This window comes from Paramisgurnus dabryanus, chromosome 5 (genome assembly GCF_030506205.2).
Source record: "Paramisgurnus dabryanus chromosome 5, PD_genome_1.1, whole genome shotgun sequence".
Taxonomy (NCBI): Eukaryota; Metazoa; Chordata; class Actinopteri; order Cypriniformes; family Cobitidae; genus Paramisgurnus; species Paramisgurnus dabryanus.
The window spans coordinates 47,234,756-47,250,623 of record NC_133341.1 but is presented as its reverse complement, the minus strand read 5'-3'; the positions used below and the strand labels follow the sequence as shown (position 1 = coordinate 47,250,623).

Here is a 15,868-nt window from a genome sequence, read left to right as displayed (position 1 = left end):
AAAACTGTTATTATGTTATGTTGTTCACCGTAAACTTATCAGACAAATTTATGTAAGATGGTGCTTACCAGTAGTGAAAAGCTGCCTTCGGGTCAAATGTGTGGCTGGGGGTTCTGCTGCTGGAGGAGGTAAAGTGGACTGCAGTAATGGATCTGGAAACAAAAAACAAATTTGCCATAATGATACATAAATACAAGTAAAACCGCTGTAAGGAAAATTCTATATTCACACAGTCCTACTCACAGTGTTTCACTGGTGACATGAGTTTTCTCGCCAGGTGAGAAGGAGACAAATGTTTGCCACGCATCAACAGCGCTTTCACAGTGGCGCTCTGCTGTACACTAGTTTGGATGGCTGCGGGTGAAGGTGCAGAGACACTGGAGGTTGCACGTGGACGTACAGAGGCACTGGAGGTTGCAGGTGGAGGAACAGAAGCACTGGGGGTTGCAGGTGGAGGTGCAGAGGCACTGGAGGTTGCACGTGGACGTACAGAAGAACTGGAGGTTGCAGGTGGAGGTGCAGAGGCACTGGAGGTTGCAACTTGAGGTTCAGGCTGGCATACACGGGTGCCCACAGCAGACGCCTGTCTTTTCAAGACATACGTCTTGAAAATGGCCATGTTGGTGTTGGGGTTGGCATTTGCCTTTACCAGGTACCTGATGAGGGCTTGGGCCTGCTTGCTCTGGTCCTCATAAACTTCCTTCATGGACCGGCCCTGGAAGTCACCAAACTCCACCATCAAGCAGCCTTGGTCTCCAGTTGCATGGGCTTCTGCTTGCATTTCCTGCTTTCTCTTATACTTCTCCGCTTCTTCTGCCATCTCTCTAATAAGAGAAGTATACTGCAGGTACAGCTGTTTGTTTTCTGACAGCGGGGTTGGATGGGCTTTCTCACTGGAACTGCTAAGCACCAAATACACTGCATACCCCAGAGAGTTTTCCAGGAGCCATCTAAATCGCTGGCCCTGGTACTTCCCAAACTGAAGTTTGCAGTGGGCCAGTACTAAAAACTGGTCACTGGGGTCTCCACCATTTGTGCTGACAAAAGATCTAGCCTCTGCCAGCACCTCCTCTTTACTTTTGGCCCTTCCGGACTCAAGCTTTTCTAGGCGCTTTGCCTCTGCTGATGGTGCCATGAGGAGTCGGCTTGATGTTGCCGATTGCCGTTGAAAAACCGGATACGCATACATTTTCTGAAAAGAAAATTAGAAAGACACTATTACCACTAGCAATCTGACGTTAAGTGTGTAATGGTAATTTAACAAGCTACATGTAAACCATATTACTGTGGTAATAAATATGGCTATGACCATAAACTGGCTTGCTGATGAGTTTTCTAAAGGGGAAGGAATCTCGGATACCGTATATAAAATATGTGAATATAAGTCAAATATTAAGTCTGAAATTTACTTCTATTTCCAAAGCTGTCGTCTTAAACATCACCATTCTAGGGGCCTAGAAGAATCTAAAAACCAAGCCTTGTGCATGATAGAGAATAATACTAAGTAATTTAAAGTTGGTTTGATACCTTTAGGCCAAACAGTATTGTAGTTTATGTGTTTATGCATATCTGACATACGTTACTGCATTAAAGTTGATTTTATATTTGATATTCATTTAAATAATAATAATTTGTTTGACTCTAGCATTTGCTGTTTTTATTTAATCAATTAAATAATTTATCAATACGACCCAATGGCAGAAGGATGACAATTTTTTCCTAATAATATCCTTTCATAGCACATAAAAGACATATTACCCCAAAAGGGTCCTTGCGCTAAGAAATGGATATTTTTAGGAACGTTTATCTTTCATCCTCCTGTCATGAGGATATTGTTACATATCATTTATGAAACCACAGTTATCTCTTATTGTTTTGGACTGAAATCCGAGAGTTAAACTTTAATGAGTATGAAGCCGAATGTCTAATGAATGTCATGACATTTGCAAACGTTAAACTAACGTGAACTTAACCACCGTGTTAAACTGCACAGAAAAAAACATGTCCAATGCATGCTAGACAGCTATATAGGCTAGTTTAATTTTCCAAACATATACACATTATATCAACAAATAATGACCGATATCTAATAACGAAGTAAACAAGACTTACCTATCGCTAACTCAAAGATGATAATAATAGCTGCCGGTGATTGGTTAAAAGTTTACCTCAGGAGAGAAACGCGATTGGTCAAAAGTGAGCCACAGGAGAGGAACGCGCGATTGGTCCAAAGTAAGCCATGGGAGTGAAACACGATTGGTCAAAAGTAAGCCACAGAAGAGAAACGTGATTCGTCAAAAGTAAGCCACAGGGAGAAACGTGATTGGTCAAAAGTAAGCCACAGGAAGAAACGTGATTGGTCAAAAGTAAGCCACAGGAAGAAACGTGATTGGCTTATGCGGGCTTACTTTGGCTCACTCGGTGGGAAGCAGTAGGCGCATGCGAGAGGTAGCGGGATCGATGCCCGCATTCTCCACGTGAGCATGACCTGGCGTACTCTTTTTACTGATTTAACAGACTGGCCCGTCGCAGTGTGTGTGCGCTCCCCATGGGAGCATCTGAGACTCGCACCAGCAGCAAAGGGCCTGTTGGGTCCAGCTCGCAAATTTGCAGCAAAAAGCCAACTTCTCCTGGTGTCGGTTTTCAGCATGGCAACTGAAAAACACAGGACAGTCTCCCATATACAAATTTTGCCACAAGGCAACACAGAGCACAAACTTTTCCTCCGGAGAGCATTTAGTTGCCATTCAAATTGGAATAATTTGTCCAGAAGGTAATGGTTAGTTCTTTCTGCATTTCATTTTGAGATTGTTCACATGAGCTATGTTTTTCACTTTCCTTCCATTTAATTTCTTGAAATGTGTTTTCTCATTGTGGGCTGGTGTCAAAATGAGTACTTGTCAATAATAGTATATGCTAAATGGTTAAAATTTACAACACACCTTGGAGTAAATGTTGATGTATTTTCTTAAATTTGCGTTCATGCCTAGCGGTCACCACAGTGGGCAGTTCTTCAAAAAGCCATGTCTTCAATTTGCATGATGGCAAAGTTGCACATCAACCGCTGCAGGGGACATTAGTGAAGAAATGCCAATGACACTAATGAAGAAGTATCAGAAATGCCAAGTGGCTCTGGAATATCACTCACCATTCACTCTATCCTAGGAGACTCTTGCAAATTAAAGCATGTTCACACATCATGTGACATCTAAGAAGCCATATAATGTTTTAATTTTCCAAGTATTGATTTTAGATTGAGAAAAAAATTCTGATTAATCATTGGACACCAAATTGGACACCATGCATCCCTAGCTACATTTTAGTCTCATAGCTCCAGGCACCTCAGGGTACCTACTTAAGCCCAGTGGCCAGGATGGTGCACCTTTCCTGGCTAGGAGGGAGTAGTACAAATAGCGTGGTTCTTTTCCAGGGTTCTGGACACAACAAAGCGAAGGTAGCACAATCTGATAGCTAGCAGAAATCGACAGAATACCAGACTTCCAGAGTGTTCAACCTGGCGGCCTACACCAATCAATGTCCATCTTTGTTGGCTTAGACAAAGACTGGGGCCATCAAGGAATCCCTCACCTAGAGGAACTGGCTGGCAGGCAGGTCCCAGGCCTTGTGTCACTGTTAAGAGAAAAAAGGGCTACCGTCGCCGTCTGTTAACGCTGCTGGGGTTTGTCATGGACATTTACGTCCTGCCTTTAAGCAACGAGTCTAAAGACGGACTCGTCCGGGATTTGAACCCGGGACCTCTCGCACCCCAAGCGAGAATCATACCCCTAGACCAACGAGCCAACCTGCCATCCTGCTCCACTGGACCTCTGTGATACGTATTTTCACCACTACGCAGCCGGCTTCCACAAGCCAAAGCGGTCACTTGGCTTCTGTAAGGGGATTAGCTCATCATGCGAGTGGTAGCGTGATAAATGCCGGCATTCTTCACGTGAGTGTGATTTGGTGCTCATTTCTTTGACGTGACTGACCGGGCCATCACAGTATGCGTGCACTCCCTGTGGTAGCGTTTGTGGCTCACACTTGCAGAAAAGGGCTTTGATAGGTCTTGCGCATGTATTTTGCCAACTTGTCCTAGCCTCTGTCTTCAGTATGGCACCTGAACATACACACGAAAGTATCCCATATGTAATCTTTTTTCACAAAGCAAGACAGAGTACAAGCTTAACTTTTTGAGATCATTTAGTTACTAAACAAATTGGAATAAGCTTACATCAACGTTCATAATCCTTTTGTAATTCGATAGGTTTAAATGCACTTCTATGGTTGCTCTCAGACATCCCTATTCCGTACAGGTCACCACTGGAGCCTGGCTGCGGAAGAACATTGAAAGTCGGGCTCGTCCGGGATTTGAACCCGGGACCTCTCGCACCCGAAGCGAGAATCATACCCCTAGACCAACGAGCCGAGCGCTGCAGTCGGTCTTCCGTCTTCCACAACGTTGCCGCCAGCATCCACATGCAAAGCCGTAGTCAGTTGGACATGAGGGGAATTGGCTTGAACGGTAGAGCGCTCGCTTGATGTGAAAGACTCAGCCATCGCAGTACATGTGTGTTCCCAATAGGAGCTTTTGAGGCCCACCAGCTACAGAAAAGTTCTTCTCATTGGGTCCTGCTCATACATTTGGCCACAAAAAGCCAGCAGTTCCTCAGTTTGGCAACTGAGCACACACATGAAAGTCTTTCATACGTATATTCACAAGCAGCTGGAGGTTTACATTCGAGGGGCATCTAGTTGCAATTTAGTATGGGAAACATTTTCTTTCAACGTCCATTTGTCTTCCCGTCATTTCTGGTAAGTTTATTATTACATTTTATTTTAAGATTGTAAACATGAGCTGTGTGTTTCCTTTGGCCTGTACACATGAGCCGTGTATTTCCTGTGGCCTGTTCTTTGGCCTAAGTGTAGATTTTTCGTTCATTTTAAGGTTTAATACATGCTTAATTTGTTTTGTTGAATTGTACTTGCATTTACTGAAATTTGACACCTTGTATACTGTTGGCCCAATGTGACTGTCAAAAGAATGATGTGCTAAAGTGGCTTAAAATACCTCAGATTTAGCTTACAGTGCGAGCGCTCTGGTTGAAAAATGGAGGGGGGTCGTATTGGGGGGAACAAACACTGGCACCCCAGACACGGTTTTGCTTGGAAAGCCAAAAAGTCCCACAGGTCCCACCGAGACTTGAACTCGGGTCGCTGGATTCAGAGTCCAGAGTGCTAACCATTACACCATGGAACCCTGCTGTGGCTAGCGCCTGGCCCACTGGGTCACGGAGAAAAGGTCACTCCGTTTGGGTCATATAGGAAAACAGCTCTCAGAAAGGGGCTTGCAATGCCGAAACCCGGGATCGAACCAGGGACCTTTAGATCTTCAGTCTAACGCTCTCCCAACTGAGCTATTTCGGCCAGCCTGGCCTGGCCTGTCCTGCAAGAATTTCCCTGGAAATTCACAACGAGCAGCAGGAAGCGGCAGAAAAGGTGTCTTGGCCAGTACGGGGATCGAACCCGCGACCTTGGCGTTATTAGCACCACGCTCTAACCAACTGAGCTAACCGGCCACTTGGCCTCATGCTGTCCGGCCAAGGTTTGTGCTAGTGCTGTAGCATTAAGTGGCAAATCTGAAAACGGGCTCGTCCGTGATTTGAACCTCACGCACCTAAAGCGAAAATTTTACCCCTAGGCTAACAAGTCGAGCGCAGCAAATAGCTGCGGCAAGGGGAATTAGCTCAAATGGTAGCGCGCTCGCTTAGCATGCGAGAGGTAGCGGGATCGATGCCCGCATTCTCCACGTGAGCATGACCTGGCGTACTCTTTTTACTGATTTAACAGACTGGCCCGTCGCAGTGTGTGTGCGCTCCCCATGGGAGCATCTGAGACTCGCACCAGCAGCAAAGGGCCTGTTGGGTCCAGCTCGCAAATTTGCAGCAAAAAGCCAACTTCTCCTGGTGTCGGTTTTCAGCATGGCAACTGAAAAACACAGGACAGTCTCCCATATGCAAATTTTGCCACAAGGCAACACAGAGCACAAACTTTTCCTCCGGAGAGCATTTAGTTGCCATTCAAATTGGAATAATTTGTCCAGAAGGTAATGGTTAGTTCTTTCTGCATTTCATTTTGAGATTGTTCACATGAGCTATGTTTTTCACTTTCCTTCCATTTAATTTCTTGAAATGTGTTTTCTCATTGTGGGCTGGTGTCAAAATGAGTACTTGTCAATAATAGTATATGCTAAATGGTTAAAATTTACAACACACCTTGGCGTAAATGTTGATGTATTTTCTTAAATTTGCGTTCCTGCCTAGCGGTCACCACAGTGGGCAGTTCTTCAAAAAGCCATGTCTTCAATTTGCATGATGGCAAAGTTGCACATCAACCTCTGCAGGGGACATTAGTGAAGAAAGGCCAATGACACTAATGAAGAAGTATCAGAAATGCCAAGTGGCTCTGGAATATCACTCACCATTCACTCTATCCTAGGAGACTCTTGCAAATTAAAGCATGTTCACACATCATGTGACATCTAAGAAGCCATATAATGTTTTCATTTTCCAAGTATTGATTTTAGATTGAGAAAAAATTCTGATTAATCATCGGACACCAAATTGGACACCATGCATCCCTAGCTACATTTTAGTCTCATAGCTCCAGGCACCTCAGGGTACCTACTTAAGCCCAGTGGCCAGTATGGTGCACCTTTCCTGGCTAGGAGGGAGTAGTACAAATAGCGTGGTTGTTTTCCAGGGTTCTGGACACAACAAAGGGAAGGTAGCATAATCTGATAGCTAGCAGAAATCGACAGAATACCAGACTTCCAGAGTGTTCAACCTGGCGGCCTACACCAATCAATGTCCATCTTTGTTGGCTTAGACAAAGACTGGGGCCATCAAGGAATCCCTCACCTAGAGGAACTGGCTGGCAGGCAGGTCCCAGGCCTTGTGTCACTGTTAAGAGAAAAAAGGGCTACAGTCGCCGTGGTTTGTCATGGACGTTTACGTCCTGCCTTTAAGCAACGAGTCTAAAGACGGGCTCGTCCGGGATTTGAACCCGGGACCTCTCGCACCCTAAGCGAGAATCATACCCCTAGACCAACGAGCCAACCTGCCGTCCTGCTCCACTGGACCTCCGTGATACGTATTTTCACCACTACGCAGCCGGCTTCCACAAGCCAAAGCGGTCACTTGGCTTCTGTAAGGGGATTAGCTCATCATGCGAGTGGTAGCGTGATAAATGCCGGCATTCTTCACGTGAGTGTGATTTGGTGCTCATTTCTTTGACGTGACTGACCGGGCCATCACAGTATGCGTGCACTCCCTGTGGTAGCGTTTGTGGCTCACACTTGCAGAAAAGGGCTTTGATAGGTCTTGCACATGTATTTTGCCAACTTGTCCTAGCCTCTGTCTTCAGTATGGCACCTGAACATACACACGAAAGTATCCCATATGTAATCTTTTTTCACAAAGCAAGACAGAGGACAAGCTTAACTTTTTGAGATCATTTAGTTACTAAACAAATTGGAATAAGCTTACATCAACGTTCATAATACTTTTGTTATTCGATAGGTTTAAATGCACTTCTATGGTTGCTCTCAGACATCCCTATTCCGTACAGTTCACCACTGGAGCCTGGCTGCGGAAGAACATTGAAAGTCGGGCTCGTCCGGGATTTGAACCCGGGACCTCTCGCACCCGAAGCGAGAATCATACCCCTAGACCAACGAGCCGAGCGCTGCAGTCGGTCTTCCGTCTTCCACAACGTTGCCGCCAGCAGCCACATGCAAAGCCGTAGTCAGTTGGACATGAGGGGAATTGGCTTGAACGGTAGAGCGCTCGCTTGATGTGAAAGACTCAGCCATCGCAGTACATGTGTGTTCCCAATAGGAGCTTTTGAGGCCCACCAGCTACAGAAAAGTTCTTCTCATTGGGTCCTGCTCATACATTTGGCCACAAAAAGCCAGCAGTTCCTCAGTTTTGCAGCTGAGCACACACATGAAAGTCTTCCATACGTATATTCACAAGCAGCTGGAGGTTTACATTCGAGGGGCATCTAGTTGCAATTTAATATGGGAAACATTTTCTTTCAACGTCCATTTGTCTTCCCGTCATTTCTGGTAAGTTTATTATTACATTTTATTTTAAGATTGTAAACATGAGCTGTGTGTTTCCTTTGGCCTGTACACATGAGCCGTGTATTTCCTGTGGCCTGTTCTTTGGCCTAAGTGTAGATTTTTCGTTCATTTTAAGGTTTAATACATGCTTAATTTGTTTTGTTGAATTGTACTTGCATTTACTGAAATTTGACACCTTGTATACTGTTGGCCCAATGTGACTGTCAAAAGAATGATGTGCTAAAGTGGCTTAAAATACCTCAGATTTAGCTTACAGTGCGAGCGCTCTGGTTGAAAAATGGAGGGGGGTCGTATTGGGGGGAACAAACACTGGCACCCCGGACACGGTTTTGCTTGGAAAGCCAAAAAGTCCCACAGGTCCCACCGAGACTTGAACTCAGGTCACTGGATTCAGAGTCCAGAGTGCTAACCATTACACCATGGAACCCTGCTGTGGCTAGCGCCTGGCCCACTGGGTCACGGAGAAAAGGTCACTCCGTTTGGGTCATATAGGAAAACAGCTCTCAGAAAGGGGCTTGCAATGCCGAAACCCGGGATCGAACCAGGGACCTTTAGATCTTCAGTCTAACGCTCTCCCAACTGAGCTATTTCGGCCAGCCTGTCCTGTCCTGCAAGAATTTCCCTGGAAATTCACAACGAGCAGCAGGAAGCGGCAGAAAAGGTGTCTTGGCCAGTACGGGGATCGAACCCGCGACCTTGGCGTTATTAGCACCACGCTCTAACCAACTAAGCTAACCGGCCACTTGGCCTCATGCTGTCCGGCCAAGGTTTGTGCTAGTGCTGTAGCATTAAGTGGCAAATCTGAAAACGGGCTCGTCCGGGATTTGAACCTCACGCACCTAAAGCGAAAATTTTACCCCTAGGCTAACAAGTCGAGCGCAGCAAATAGCTGCGGCAAGGGGAATTAGCTCAAATGGTAGAGCGCTCGCTTAGCATGCGAGAGGTAGCGGGATCGATGCTCGCATTCTCCACGTGAGCATGACCTGGCTTACTATTTTTACTGATTTAACAGACTGGCCCGTCGCAGTGTGTGTGCGCTCCCCATGGGAGCATCTGAGACTCGCACCAGCAGCAAAGGGCCTGTTGGGTCCAGCTCGCAAATTTGCAGCAAAAAGCCAACTTCTCCTGGTGTCGGTTTTCAGCATGGCAACTGAAAAACACAGGACAGTCTCCCATATGCAAATTTTGCCACAAGGCAACACAGAGCACAAACTTTTCCTCCGGAGAGCATTTAGTTGCCATTCAAATTGGAATAATTTGTCCAGAAGGTAATGGTTAGTTCTTTCTGCATTTCATTTTGAGATTGTTCACATGAGCTATGTTTTTCACTTTCCTTCCATTTAATTTCTTAAAATGTGTTTTCTCATTGTGGGCTGGTGTCAAAATGAGTACTTGTCAATAATAGTATATGCTAAATGGTTAAAATTTACAACACACCTTGGCGTAAATGTTGATGTATTTTCTTAAATTTGCGTTCCTGCCTAGCGGTCACCACAGTGGGCAGTTCTTCAAAAAGCCATGTCTTCAATTTGCATGATGGCAAAGTTGCACATCAACCTCTGCAGGGGACATTAGTGAAGAAAGGCCAATGACACTAATGAAGAAGTATCAGAAATGCCAAGTGGCTCTGGAATATCACTCACCATTCACTCTATCCTAGGAGACTCTTGCAAATTAAAGCATGTTCACACATCATGTGACATCTAAGAAGCCATATAATGTTTTAATTTTCCAAGTATTGATTTTAGATTGAGAAAAAAATTCTGATTAATCATTGGACACCAAATTGGACACCATGCATCCCTAGCTACATTTTAGTCTCATAGCTCCAGGCACCTCAGGGTACCTACTTAAGCCCAGTGGCCAGGATGGTGCACCTTTCCTGGCTAGGAGGGAGTAGTACAAATAGCGTGGTTCTTTTCCAGGGTTCTGGACACAACAAAGCGAAGGTAGCACAATCTGATAGCTAGCAGAAATCGACAGAATACCAGACTTCCAGAGTGTTCAACCTGGCGGCCTACACCAATCAATGTCCATCTTTGTTGGCTTAGACAAAGACTGGGGCCATCAAGGAATCCCTCACCTAGAGGAACTGGCTGGCAGGCAGGTCCCAGGCCTTGTGTCACTGTTAAGAGAAAAAAGGGCTACCGTCGCCGTCTGTTAACGCTGCTGGGGTTTGTCATGGACATTTACGTCCTGCCTTTAAGCAACTAAAGTGGTAAAGTGGCTTAAAATACCTCAGATTTAGCTTACAGTGCGAGCGCTCTGGTTGAAAAATGGAGGGGGGTCGTATTGGGGGGAACAAACACTGGCACCCCGGACACGGTTTTGCTTGGAAAGCCAAAAAGTCCCACAGGTCCCACCGAGACTTGAACTCGGGTCGCTGGATTCAGAGTCCAGAGTGCTAACCATTACACCATGGAACCCTGCTGTGGCTAGCGCCTGGCCCACTGGGTCACGGAGAAAAGGTCACTCCGTTTGGGTCATATAGGAAAACAGCTCTCAGAAAGGGGCTTGCAATGCCGAAACCCGGGATCGAACCAGGGACCTTTAGATCTTCAGTCTAACGCTCTCCCAACTGAGCTATTTCGGCCAGCCTGGCCTGTCCTGCAAGAATTTCCCTGGAAATTCACAACGAGCAGCAGGAAGCGGCAGAAAAGGTGTCTTGGCCAGTACGGGGATCGAACCCGCGACCTTGGCGTTATTAGCACCACGCGCTAACCAACTGAGCTAACCGGCCACTTGGCCTCATGCTGTCCGGCCAAGGTTTGTGCTAGTGCTGTAGCATTAAGTGGCAAATCTGAAAACGGGCTCGTCCGGGATTTGAACCTCACGCACCTAAAGCGAAAATTTTACCCCTAGGCTAACAAGTCGAGCGCAGCAAATAGCTGCGGCAAGGGGAATTAGCTCAAATGGTAGAGCGCTCGCTTAGCATGCGAGAGGTAGCGGGATCGATGCCCGCATTCTCCACGTGAGCATGACCTGGCGTACTCTTTTTACTGATTTAACAGACTGGCCCGTCGCAGTGTGTGTGCGCTCCCCATGGGAGCATCTGAGACTCGCACCAGCAGCAAAGGGCCTGTTGGGTCCAGCTCGCAAATTTGCAGCAAAAAGCCAACTTCTCCTGGTGTCGGTTTTCAGCATGGCAACTGAAAAACACAGGACAGTCTCCCATATGCAAATTTTCCCACAAGGCAACACAGAGCACAAACTTTTCCTCCGGAGAGCATTTAGTTGCCATTCAAATTGGAATAATTTGTCCAGAAGGTAATGGTTAGTTCTTTCTGCATTTCATTTTGAGATTGTTCACATGAGCTATGTTTTTCACTTTCCTTCCATTTAATTTCTTGAAATGTGTTTTCTCATTTTGGGCTGGTGTCAAAATGAGTACTTGTCAATAATAGTATATGCTAAATGGTTAAAATTTACAACACACCTTGGCGTAAATGTTGATGTATTTTCTTAAATTTGCGTTCCTGCCTAGCGGTCACCACAGTGGGCAGTTCTTCAAAAAGCCATGTCTTCAATTTGCATGATGGCAAAGTTGCACATCAACCTCTGCAGGGGACATTAGTGAAGAAAGGCCAATGACACTAATGAAGAAGTATCAGAAATGCCAAGTGGCTCTGGAATATCACTCACCATTCACTCTATCCTAGGAGACTCTTGCAAATTAAAGCATGTTCACACATCATGTGACATCTAAGAAGCCATATAATGTTTTCATTTTCCAAGTATTGATTTTAGATTGAGAAAAAATTCTGATTAATCATCGGACACCAAATTGGACACCATGCATCCCTAGCTACATTTTAGTCTCATAGCTCCAGGCACCTCAGGGTACCTACTTAAGCCCAGTGGCCAGTATGGTGCACCTTTCCTGGCTAGGAGGGAGTAGTACAAATAGCGTGGTTGTTTTCCAGGGTTCTGGACACAACAAAGGGAAGGTAGCATAATCTGATAGCTAGCAGAAATCGACAGAATACCAGACTTCCAGAGTGTTCAACCTGGCGGCCTACACCAATCAATGTCCATCTTTGTTGGCTTAGACAAAGACTGGGGCCATCAAGGAATCCCTCACCTAGAGGAACTGGCTGGCAGGCAGGTCCCAGGCCTTGTGTCACTGTTAAGAGAAAAAAGGGCTACAGTCGCCGTGGTTTGTCATGGACGTTTACGTCCTGCCTTTAAGCAACGAGTCTAAAGACGGGCTCGTCCGGGATTTGAACCCGGGACCTCTCGCACCCTAAGCGAGAATCGTACCCCTAGACCAACGAGCCAACCTGCCGTCCTGCTCCACTGGACCTCCGTGATACGTATTTTCACCACTACGCAGCCGGCTTCCACAAGCCAAAGCGGTCACTTGGCTTCTGTAAGGGGATTAGCTCATCATGCGAGTGGTAGCGTGATAAATGCCGGCATTCTTCACGTGAGTGTGATTTGGTGCTCATTTCTTTGACGTGACTGACCGGGCCATCACAGTATGCGTGCACTCCCTGTGGTAGCGTTTGTGGCTCACACTTGCAGAAAAGGGCTTTGATAGGTCTTGCGCATGTATTTTGCCAACTTGTCCTAGCCTCTGTCTTCAGTATGGCACCTGAACATACACACGAAAGTATCCCATATGTAATCTTTTTTCACAAAGCAAGACAGGCTACAAGCTTAACTTTTTGAGATCATTTAGTTACTAAACAAATTGGAATAAGCTTACATCAACGTTCATAATCCTTTTGTAATTCGATAGGTTTAAATGCACTTCTATGGTTGCTCTCAGACATCCCTATTCCGTACAGGTCACCACTGGAGCCTGGCTGCGGAAGAACATTGAAAGTCGGGCTCGTCCGGGATTTGAACCCAGGACCTCTCGCACCCGAAGCGAGAATCATACCCCTAGACCAACGAGCCGAGCGCTGCAGTCGGTCTTCCGTCTTCCACAACGTTGCCGCCAGCATCCACATGCAAAGCCGTAGTCAGTTGGACATGAGGGGAATTGGCTTGAACGGTAGAGCGCTCGCTTGATGTGAAAGACTCAGCCATCGCAGTACATGTGTGTTCCCAATAGGAGCTTTTGAGGCCCACCAGCTACAGAAAAGTTCTTCTCATTGGGTCCTGCTCATACATTTGGCCACAAAAAGCCAGCAGTTCCTCAGTTTGGCAACTGAGCACACACATGAAAGTCTTTCATACGTATATTCACAAGCAGCTGGAGGTTTACATTCGAGGGGCATCTAGTTGCAATTTAGTATGGGAAACATTTTCTTTCAACGTCCATTTGTCTTCCCGTCATTTCTGGTAAGTTTATTATTACATTTTATTTTAAGATTGTAAACATGAGCTGTGTGTTTCCTTTGGCCTGTACACATGAGCCGTGTATTTCCTGTGGCCTGTTCTTTGGCCTAAGTGTAGATTTTTCGTTCATTTTAAGGTTTAATACATGCTTAATTTGTTTTGTTGAATTGTACTTGCATTTACTGAAATTTGACACCTTGTATACTGTTGGCCCAATGTGACTGTCAAAAGAATGATGTGCTAAAGTGGCTTAAAATACCTCAGATTTAGCTTACAGTGCGAGCGCTCTGGTTGAAAAATGGAGGGGGGTCGTATTGGGGGGAACAAACACTGGCACCCCAGACACGGTTTTGCTTGGAAAGCCAAAAAATCCCACAGGTCCCACCGAGACTTGAACTCGGGTCGCTGGATTCAGTGTCCAGAGTGCTAACCATTACACCATGGAACCCTGCTGTGGCTAGCGCCTGGCCCACTGGGTCACGGAGAAAAGGTCACTCCGTTTGGGTCATATAGGAAAACAGCTCTCAGAAAGGGGCTTGCAATGCCGAAACCCGGGATCGAACCAGGGACCTTTAGATCTTCAGTCTAACGCGCTCCCAACTGAGCTATTTCGGCCAGCCTGGCCTGTCCTGCAAGAATTTCCCTGGAAATTCACAACGAGCAGCAGGAAGCGGCAGAAAAGGTGTCTTGGCCAGTACGGGGATCGAACCCGCGACCTTGGCGTTATTAGCACCACGCTCTAACCAACTGAGCTAACCGGCCACTTGGCCTCATGCTGTCCGGCCAAGGTTTGTGCTAGTGCTGTAGCATTAAGTGGCAAATCTGAAAACGGGCTCGTCCGGGATTTGAACCTCACGCACCTAAAGCGAAAATTTTACCCCTAGGCTGACAAGTCGAGCGCAGCAAATAGCTGCGGCAAGGGGAATTAGCTCAAATGGTAGAGCGCTCGCTTAGCATGCGAGAGGTAGCGGGATCGATGCCCGCATTCTCCACGTGAGCATGACCTGGCGTACTCTTTTTACTGATTTAACAGACTGGCCCGTCGCAGTGTGTGTGCGCTCCCCATGGGAGCATCTGAGACTCGCACCAGCAGCAAAGGGCCTGTTGGGTCCAGCTCGCAAATTTGCAGCAAAAAGCCAACTTCTCCTGGTGTCGGTTTTCAGCATGGCAACTGAAAAACACAGGACAGTCTCCCATATGCAAATTTTGCCACAAGGCAACACAGAGCACAAACTTTTCCTCCGGAGAGCATTTAGTTGCCATTCAAATTGGAATAATTTGTCCAGAAGGTAATGGTTAGTTCTTTCTGCATTTCATTTTGAGATTGTTCACATGAGCTATGTTTTTCACTTTCCTTCCATTTAATTTCTTGAAATGTGTTTTCTCATTGTGGGCTGGTGTCAAAATGAGTACTTGTCAATAATAGTATATGCTAAATGGTTAAAATTTACAACACACCTTGGCGTAAATGTTGATGTATTTTCTTAAATTTGCGTTCCTGCCTAGCGGTCACCACAGTGGGCAGTTCTTCAAAAAGCCATGTCTTCAATTTGCATGATGGCAAAGTTGCACATCAACCTCTGCAGGGGACATTAGTGAAGAAAGGCCAATGACACTAATGAAGAAGTATCAGAAATGCCAAGTGGCTCTGGAATATCACTCACCATTCACTCTATCCTAGGAGACTCTTGCAAATTAAAGCATGTTCACACATCATGTGACATCTAAGAAGCCATATAATGTTTTCATTTTCCAAGTATTGATTTTAGATTGAGAAAAAATTCTGATTAATCATCGGACACCAAATTGGACACCATGCATCCCTAGCTACATTTTAGTCTCATAGCTCCAGGCACCTCAGGGTACCTACTTAAGCCCAGTGGCCAGTATGGTGCACCTTTCCTGGCTAGGAGGGAGTAGTACAAATAGCGTGGTTGTTTTCCAGGGTTCTGGACACAACAAAGGGAAGGTAGCATAATCTGATAGCTAGCAGAAATCGACAGAATACCAGACTTCCAGAGTGTTCAACCTGGCGGCCTACACCAATCAATGTCCATCTTTGTTGGCTTAGACAAAGACTGGGGCCATCAAGGAATCCCTCACCTAGAGGAACTGGCTGGCAGGCAGGTCCCAGGCCTTGTGTCACTGTTAAGAGAAAAAAGGGCTACAGTCGCCGTGGTTTGTCATGGACGTTTACGTCCTGCCTTTAAGCAACGAGTCTAAAGACGGGCTCGTCCGGGATTTGAACCCGGGACCTCTCGCACCCTAAGCGAGAATCATACCCCTAGACCAACGAGCCAACCTGCCGTCCTGCTCCACTGGACCTCCATGATACGTATTTTCACCACTACGCAGCCGGCTTCCACAAGCCAAAGCGGTCACTTGGCTTCTGTAAGGGGATTAGCTCATCATGCGAGTGGTAGCGTGATAAATGCCGGC

At 46.2% G+C, this 15,868-nt stretch overlaps 21 non-coding genes across 21 annotated transcripts; 2 read left to right on the top strand and 19 right to left on the bottom strand.

Annotated features, from left to right (window-relative positions):
* Nucleotides 1-3,728: 3,728 nt before the first annotated feature.
* On the bottom strand, nucleotides 3,729-3,800 carry trnap-ggg (transfer RNA proline (anticodon GGG)). The gene has a single exon. It is a non-coding gene; the product is annotated as a tRNA-Pro (tRNA).
* Nucleotides 3,801-4,353: 553 nt separating this feature from the next.
* trnap-cgg (transfer RNA proline (anticodon CGG)) lies at nucleotides 4,354-4,425 on the bottom strand. Its single transcript has one exon. It is a non-coding gene; the product is annotated as a tRNA-Pro (tRNA).
* A 760-nt stretch (nucleotides 4,426-5,185) lies between these two features.
* Nucleotides 5,186-5,257, bottom strand: trnaq-cug (transfer RNA glutamine (anticodon CUG)). Its single transcript has one exon. It is a non-coding gene; the product is annotated as a tRNA-Gln (tRNA).
* Nucleotides 5,258-5,351: 94 nt separating this feature from the next.
* trnaf-gaa (transfer RNA phenylalanine (anticodon GAA)) lies at nucleotides 5,352-5,424 on the bottom strand. The gene has a single exon. It is a non-coding gene; the product is annotated as a tRNA-Phe (tRNA).
* Nucleotides 5,425-5,502: 78 nt separating this feature from the next.
* trnai-aau (transfer RNA isoleucine (anticodon AAU)) lies at nucleotides 5,503-5,576 on the bottom strand. The gene has a single exon. It is a non-coding gene; the product is annotated as a tRNA-Ile (tRNA).
* A 1,465-nt stretch (nucleotides 5,577-7,041) lies between these two features.
* Nucleotides 7,042-7,113, bottom strand: trnap-agg (transfer RNA proline (anticodon AGG)). Its single transcript has one exon. It is a non-coding gene; the product is annotated as a tRNA-Pro (tRNA).
* A 553-nt stretch (nucleotides 7,114-7,666) lies between these two features.
* On the bottom strand, nucleotides 7,667-7,738 carry trnap-cgg (transfer RNA proline (anticodon CGG)). Its single transcript has one exon. It is a non-coding gene; the product is annotated as a tRNA-Pro (tRNA).
* Nucleotides 7,739-8,498: 760 nt separating this feature from the next.
* trnaq-cug (transfer RNA glutamine (anticodon CUG)) lies at nucleotides 8,499-8,570 on the bottom strand. Its single transcript has one exon. It is a non-coding gene; the product is annotated as a tRNA-Gln (tRNA).
* A 94-nt stretch (nucleotides 8,571-8,664) lies between these two features.
* trnaf-gaa (transfer RNA phenylalanine (anticodon GAA)) lies at nucleotides 8,665-8,737 on the bottom strand. Its single transcript has one exon. It is a non-coding gene; the product is annotated as a tRNA-Phe (tRNA).
* A 73-nt stretch (nucleotides 8,738-8,810) lies between these two features.
* Nucleotides 8,811-8,884, bottom strand: trnai-aau (transfer RNA isoleucine (anticodon AAU)). The gene has a single exon. It is a non-coding gene; the product is annotated as a tRNA-Ile (tRNA).
* A 1,613-nt stretch (nucleotides 8,885-10,497) lies between these two features.
* trnaq-cug (transfer RNA glutamine (anticodon CUG)) lies at nucleotides 10,498-10,569 on the bottom strand. Its single transcript has one exon. It is a non-coding gene; the product is annotated as a tRNA-Gln (tRNA).
* Nucleotides 10,570-10,663: 94 nt separating this feature from the next.
* trnaf-gaa (transfer RNA phenylalanine (anticodon GAA)) lies at nucleotides 10,664-10,736 on the bottom strand. Its single transcript has one exon. It is a non-coding gene; the product is annotated as a tRNA-Phe (tRNA).
* Nucleotides 10,737-10,809: 73 nt separating this feature from the next.
* Nucleotides 10,810-10,883, bottom strand: trnai-aau (transfer RNA isoleucine (anticodon AAU)). The gene has a single exon. It is a non-coding gene; the product is annotated as a tRNA-Ile (tRNA).
* A 157-nt stretch (nucleotides 10,884-11,040) lies between these two features.
* Nucleotides 11,041-11,113, top strand: trnaa-agc (transfer RNA alanine (anticodon AGC)). Its single transcript has one exon. It is a non-coding gene; the product is annotated as a tRNA-Ala (tRNA).
* Nucleotides 11,114-12,348: 1,235 nt separating this feature from the next.
* On the bottom strand, nucleotides 12,349-12,420 carry trnap-agg (transfer RNA proline (anticodon AGG)). Its single transcript has one exon. It is a non-coding gene; the product is annotated as a tRNA-Pro (tRNA).
* Nucleotides 12,421-12,973: 553 nt separating this feature from the next.
* Nucleotides 12,974-13,045, bottom strand: trnap-cgg (transfer RNA proline (anticodon CGG)). Its single transcript has one exon. It is a non-coding gene; the product is annotated as a tRNA-Pro (tRNA).
* Nucleotides 13,046-13,805: 760 nt separating this feature from the next.
* Nucleotides 13,806-13,877, bottom strand: trnaq-cug (transfer RNA glutamine (anticodon CUG)). Its single transcript has one exon. It is a non-coding gene; the product is annotated as a tRNA-Gln (tRNA).
* Nucleotides 13,878-13,971: 94 nt separating this feature from the next.
* Nucleotides 13,972-14,044, bottom strand: trnaf-gaa (transfer RNA phenylalanine (anticodon GAA)). The gene has a single exon. It is a non-coding gene; the product is annotated as a tRNA-Phe (tRNA).
* Nucleotides 14,045-14,117: 73 nt separating this feature from the next.
* trnai-aau (transfer RNA isoleucine (anticodon AAU)) lies at nucleotides 14,118-14,191 on the bottom strand. Its single transcript has one exon. It is a non-coding gene; the product is annotated as a tRNA-Ile (tRNA).
* A 157-nt stretch (nucleotides 14,192-14,348) lies between these two features.
* On the top strand, nucleotides 14,349-14,421 carry trnaa-agc (transfer RNA alanine (anticodon AGC)). The gene has a single exon. It is a non-coding gene; the product is annotated as a tRNA-Ala (tRNA).
* Nucleotides 14,422-15,656: 1,235 nt separating this feature from the next.
* trnap-agg (transfer RNA proline (anticodon AGG)) lies at nucleotides 15,657-15,728 on the bottom strand. The gene has a single exon. It is a non-coding gene; the product is annotated as a tRNA-Pro (tRNA).
* Nucleotides 15,729-15,868: the final 140 nt, after the last annotated feature.